This window comes from Coenobita brevimanus, chromosome 57, assembly GCF_032717465.1.
Source record: "Coenobita brevimanus isolate Jiangsu-jjx chromosome 57, ASM3271746v2, whole genome shotgun sequence".
Lineage (NCBI taxonomy): Eukaryota > Metazoa > Arthropoda > Malacostraca > Decapoda > Coenobitidae > Coenobita > Coenobita brevimanus.
Window position 1 is genome coordinate 55,568,318 of NC_137010.1, and position 6,246 is coordinate 55,574,563.

At 41.0% G+C, this 6,246-nt stretch overlaps 1 pseudogene; it reads left to right on the top strand.

Moving 5' to 3' along the window:
- The first annotated feature begins 390 nt into the window (after positions 1-390).
- LOC145402025 (general transcription factor II-I repeat domain-containing protein 2 pseudogene) lies at positions 391-2,190 on the top strand (annotated as a pseudogene).
- The last annotated feature ends 4,056 nt before the right edge of the window (positions 2,191-6,246 follow it).

Sequence of the window (6,246 nt, forward strand, 5' to 3'; positions counted from 1 at the left end):
AGATTTCATGTCAAGTGTGGTAAACCTCATTGTGTTGCTTTAGTACTTTTAACATAACTTGGCCCAGATTTGTGTCCTTCTGCAGCATATTTCACATAGCTCAGTGGCAGAATAAGACAATACTGTGGCATTGTTTCCTTTCCACAGCACTTCTTCATGACTTGCATCATATTCAAGGATTAATCTCTTGTTACAATTGCATCATATTCAAGGATTAATCTCTTGTTACAACTCATTATTCAAGATGGAGAGATGACAAATTTGGGCCAAGTTAGAATAAAACAGACCTATTACAGCCTTGCTCATTGACGCTTGAGTGTTGCCTATCATATAAACACTGAAATTAGTGCCAAGTGTCTTTAACTTAGTGGTTAATAGGAATCGATAATTATGTCAGCTAAAAAAAGGAAAGTTGATGAGGAAGGTCGAGTGGTGCAAGCCAAGTGGAGAAACTTGTATTTCTTTGTTGAAGGGAATGGAAAGCCAGTGTGTTTGATCTGTGGAAAAGAAGTGTCTGTTTGTAAGTCCTACAATGTTCGAAGACATTATGACACCAAACATGGAATGGAGTATGATGAATATATTGGACAGTTACGTGAAGATAAAGTTGCGAAATTAGAGCAGGCATTTAGGGAACGACAAGGGCCACTGTTACCACAGTCGGTCAGTGATTGTGTTGTAAAGGCTGGTTACATGGTTGCCCACAAAATAGCCAAGTCATCAAGACCCTTTTCAGAAGGGAATTTTATAAAGGAGTGTTTATTACTTGGTATAGAAGCAGTATGTCCAGAGATTCGTCAGGCAGTTACATTTATAAACCTGTCAGAAAATGCAGTTGCAGAGAATGTCAGTGATATAGCAGAGAACCTTAGTTGTCAACTGGAGGATAAAGTCAAATCTTTTGTTGCCTTTTCTGTTGCAGTTCTTGAAATTACTGATGTAAACAATGTGGAACAACTTGCCATTTTCATTCGTGGTGTTGATGACAGTGCACACATAACACAAGAGTTTGTTGAATTAGTTCCAGTGAAAGAAACAGCCTCGGATGATGACGTTTTTAATGATGTGGTGGTAGCTCTGGACAAACTAGGTGTTAACTGGTTGCACGCTGTGAGTCTAGCAATGGATGGAGCACGGCAAGAGGTTAGTAGAAAAGCTGGAGTCGTCACAAAGTTAAAAGAGAAACTTCTGAGTGAGAATCCAGAGCAAGAGTTTTATCATTTTCATAGCATTTTACACCAAGACATGCTATATAGTCAAGCCCTGAAGATGGATCATGTTATAGATATAGTTTTGGAGACAGTCAGTTATATACGAGCACACGGCCATAATCACAGACAATTTAACTGCTTCTTGGAGGAGAGTGAGAGCCCAGAAGGCGTGTCATATCAAACTGATGTACGCTGGGTAAGTGAGGGAGGTGTACTGATACACTTTTATGATCTGCGTGATGAAATACAAACATTTCTGGATCGCAAAGGGAAAGTTGTCCTGGAATTAAATGATAATGAGTGGCTTCAAGACCTGGCTTTCCTGGTGGATATTACAGAACACATGAGTAATCTGAATACAAAGATGAAGGTGCAACAGAAACTGGTTACTGATTATTATGACTGCATACGTGGGTTTGAGATTAAGCTTCAGTTGTGGGAAAGGCAACTGTCAGGGAACATCATGACACACTTTCCAACATTGAAATTTCTTCTTGAAAATGCAGAGTTTCCCTGCGATGCCAAGACGGGAAAGTATGCCATCAAAATTTCCAGGCTGAGAAATGAACTCCAGGCAAAACTTTCTGACTTAAAAACCCTCGAGCAGGATTTTGCCCTTTTTCAGAACCCATTTTCCACCCGAGTGCTCGATGTCCCGGACGACCTTCGACTGGAAATAATTGCGTTGCAGTGTGACTCAGAGTTGAAGGCAAAGTATGCTGGTGTTGATGCTGGTACGTTTTATCAGCATGTTGGACCAAGGTACCCCGGATTCAAACGCTTTGCCTCGAAAATACTGTCTATGTTTGGGAATACTTATGTCTGTGAACAGTTCTTATCAGCTATTAATAAGTCAAGATTTCATGGTGGGGCAACTTACACACAACTAAACTCAGTGCTGAAGGTTGTATCGGCCCAGACGCTAGCACCAGACTTTGATAAACTGGTTGAGATGAAAAGGCTGAGATCAGAAAGTTGAGACTATAGCAAGTTTGTTTTCATCTGATAACTGGGTAGTAGATGGATGGCCACCATTGACCCAGGGAGGTACAGTACTACCATGAGAGTTAAATGTGACTACAAGCTTGATATCTGGCCACACTGTCATCATTCTTGGGCAGGGAACATTCAGCCACAAGTACAGTCATTCAGTGATCTTTCTTCTGAGTGACCATATGTAATACAGGGATTTCTAAAGAGGAAGCGTGGCATCATTTGTATATTAGACAGAACTGGACCACTCTTACAAGTTGAATACCGAGTCGATGTTGCATGAAATTTGATGAACCTTGAGTATGAAGTATGAAAGAGTCTCTATGGTTACTAAGTTAGATTTATCCCCCAGTCTAACTGCTCCTTGACATCCATTGAGCTAAAAAAGGGTTATGGATCTCTCTTAGATGAAAACAAAAAGAAGACAGAAGGTTGAGAGTGCTTCATTTATTTGGTCTAGATTTCCATTCTTTTGCAACTTGTTTCATGTATCTCAGTGGTAGAAAAAGACAATGCTATGGGTCTCCATCCTTTCCATAGCACCTCTTTGTGACTAGCATCATATTCAATGTTAATCTTTATCATTATATTTTAAAGAGAATCTGTTACAATAAGCATTCAAGATGGAAAATTGCAGTTCTAGGCCAGGTTAGAGTAAGATGAGAATAGTAAGTGTTTGATGTCAGGGAGCAGTGAAGTGAGTAATAGAGTGAAATGCAACAGCAAACTTGTTGATGTTGTTTTGGCCCCAGAGTCAATTGAATGTGAACCCAGTGGAATGCAGAACTACTATAGTCGCAGCACACGACTCTGAGGTTGTCATTATCGTACCCTGGCAACCTACCATTCACAATTGTGCCCCACATCTTGTATAATGAGACGCAAGTGATTCATGTATAATATGTTTGTGCATAATAATATTCGTGTATAATATATTCGTGCATAATACTGTAATATGATTCGTGTATGATACAAAATTGGACGCACGTTTGAATGGTTGGTTGCCAGAGTACGATAATGACAACCTCAGAGTCGTGCGCCGCGACTATACATCAGAATTCTTGTTTTGTCCTCAGCTGAAAATGAACCCAATGAATTGCAGGCTAAAGTTGCTTCTCTCCTGCAGTCCACCATTCTCCTTTCCAGGGATAGGGAAGAAGCAGAGATGTCTATATTGTTATATCGATGCTACCACTAGAAGGTATACATCCACAGTACCAACATCAGACATCTTAGGCATATACAGTACATATTTTTTTTTAATATGTTTTCATAAAGGTTGAATATATTTTGCAAGTTCATTGTACAGTATTTAATATTTAGCTTACCAATACAGTGTGACCAGATTTTATATAACTTGGTATAATATAGTATAATTAGATGATTTAAAGATTATGTATGATATGGTGGAGTTTTGTATTAAATCTGAACCACTGTAGCAGAGTGTTTTAACACCCTTGCATTCTTTCATTCTGGGTACCGGTATTTGGAGTAGCCATTGTAAAAGATTCTCTCTTTCTCTCTCTCTCTCTTTTTGTCCACTGTGCTGGCTGACTCCTCGTGTGCTGAAGAGATGGCTCAGTCAGCGGTATGTCAATCCAGCATCATATATTTATTTCCTCACTGCATTATTTCATCACATCCACCTGAACCAGCAGACTGAGCCATCCCCTCAACAGATACTATACCTCCTTGTGGTTTCTTGCTAAGTGAATGAGAGATGACTAGAGAGTATGTGAGTGAGGTGGAAAGGGAGAGGAGGAGGGGAAGATCAAGGATGAGATGGAGGGATGGAGTGCAGAGATATGCAAGAGAGTAGGTGTGAGGTGGAGGGGGAAACTGGATGAGATGGAGGGATGAAGTGGAGAGACATATGAGAGAGTGGGGTGTGAGATGGAGGGAGAGAGGAGGGGGAAACCAAGGATGAGGTAATGGGATGGAGTGGATAGAGATGTGCAAGAAGAGGGTGTGAGTTGGAGGGAGGGCAGGCAAATGGCAGACGACAGGGCAACACGGAGATGAGTTGTCTGTGGTCACCCCTTTACAGGATTAAGACAACTAGCAATAAACAGATACACAGACAGACGGATTGACATTTATGGGCCACCCTGTACTGTATGTGTGAGAATCATGTTTCAAGTCATAAACAGTTATATTATATGTGTATTTTTTACATTCTATTGATCACCAGGTGTCCTAATCCTGTATGAAGTGGCTACAAACAAATCGCCCCCACACTGCTGCACCCTCTAGCATTTGGCTGCCCTGCCTCCAACCTACACCCCCCTCTCTCATATACCCAGTATATCTCCATTCCACTCCTCCGTTTCATCCATGGTCTCCCCCTCCTCACTCCCATACACTCTTCTAGTCACTCTCATTCTCCATTGTCTCCACATGTAATGAAATTGGTGAGTCTTCTCTATGACTTTTCCATCTCAAATACAGTACAGTACTTTGTTTTGTATCAAGTAAATAAGGAGGGGGAGGGGGGAGATTCTGCAGCCCCTTTAGCTTATTTATCTTACCTTGACGGAAACCATCCATCTGCACCCTATTTCCCATAGCTCAGTGGTAGAAAAAGACAACACTGTGACTCAACAACCTTTCCATGGCACTCATTTTTGACTAGCACCATATTTTGGTATTCATCCCTTGTTACAGCTCAATAGTCATAATACAGAGATGGCAATTTTACACCCAATTAAAACATAAGAAGTATTATACCGTGGGTTTGTTATTGAAGGTGTTATTGAAGGTGTTAAAGTGATGCCACTGGAAGGGGAGTGTGTATATCAGAGAGGGGGATGTGAGCTGACGGGAGGGCAGCAAAAAGGCAGGGGACAGAGTGACATGGAGGCAGCATTATGTTTGTGTCCACCCCTCATGGGATTAAGGTGTCTGGCAATAGACTGATAGAAAGATGTAGAGTATATGGAGAGACAGACAGACAAGTGAGGAAGTTGTTGTTGTTGTTGATCAACCTCAATCTATCTGGCTGAGCAGATCCATCAACTGCCCCTGCAAGGCTGTCTCGTGCAGTGAACTGATGTATCCTTGGGGCTGACAGTGCCTCGCCACAGTGAGGTGCAGGGATGAGTGTGGAGGTTTGGTTCCAGGATGGACACTGCACTTGCATCACTCCACCCAGTTAATAGGGGCACCATAGCAGGCTTCACTTCACCCCACAAATGAGAAGGTAAAAGGAGAGGATGGAGAATGACAGACTGGCTAGAAGAGTGTACCAGTGTGAGTAAGGTGGAGGTGGAGACCAAGGATGGGATGGATTGGTGAGATATATGAGAGAGAAGGATGTGAGTTGGAGAGAAGGCAGTTAAAAGGCAGAGGACAGGGCTACAAGGAGGCAATTCGTTTGTGGCTACCCCTTACAAGGTTAAGGTATATGGCAAGGGAGAGATAGATAATTAAAATGACAACCTAATCTAATGCGATTTGATGTAGACGTGACAGTGGTTCACCTCCTCCCTTCTGTATCTACTGCACTCTGTTAACTGTAAATACAGTCCATTTACTTTAGCTAGGTGGAGATTTTTCAGCCTTTTGTATACTCCTTTTACTCTAACTTGGTCTAAAATTGCCATCTCTCCATCTTAAATACTGATATGCTACAAGAGATTGCCATCAAAATGCAATGCTAGTCACCATGGAGCACTAGGAATTTTAAATGATGTCGAGCTGCAGCATTATCCTTTTCTGACACTGACCTATGTGAAATAAGCTATGTGAAGATCTGGGGCAATTTTGTATACAAGAGTAAAACAGTAGTCATGAAAATGTTCAATGGAAAGGATGCTAAGCTGTAGTAGTGTATTATCCTTGTTTGTAACTAACATATCCAGCTGGAAAAAAAAAAAAAAAAAAAAAAAAAAAGGCTATCTTTAATTTTAGCCAACATACCTGGCAAAAAAAAAAAAAAAAAAAAAAAAAAAAAAAGCTCTAGCCAAGTAGAAAACAGTCCTCAGTTTTCACCAATGTACCTCGTCAAAAAAGGATTATCCTGGGGAAAAAAGATAATAAATTT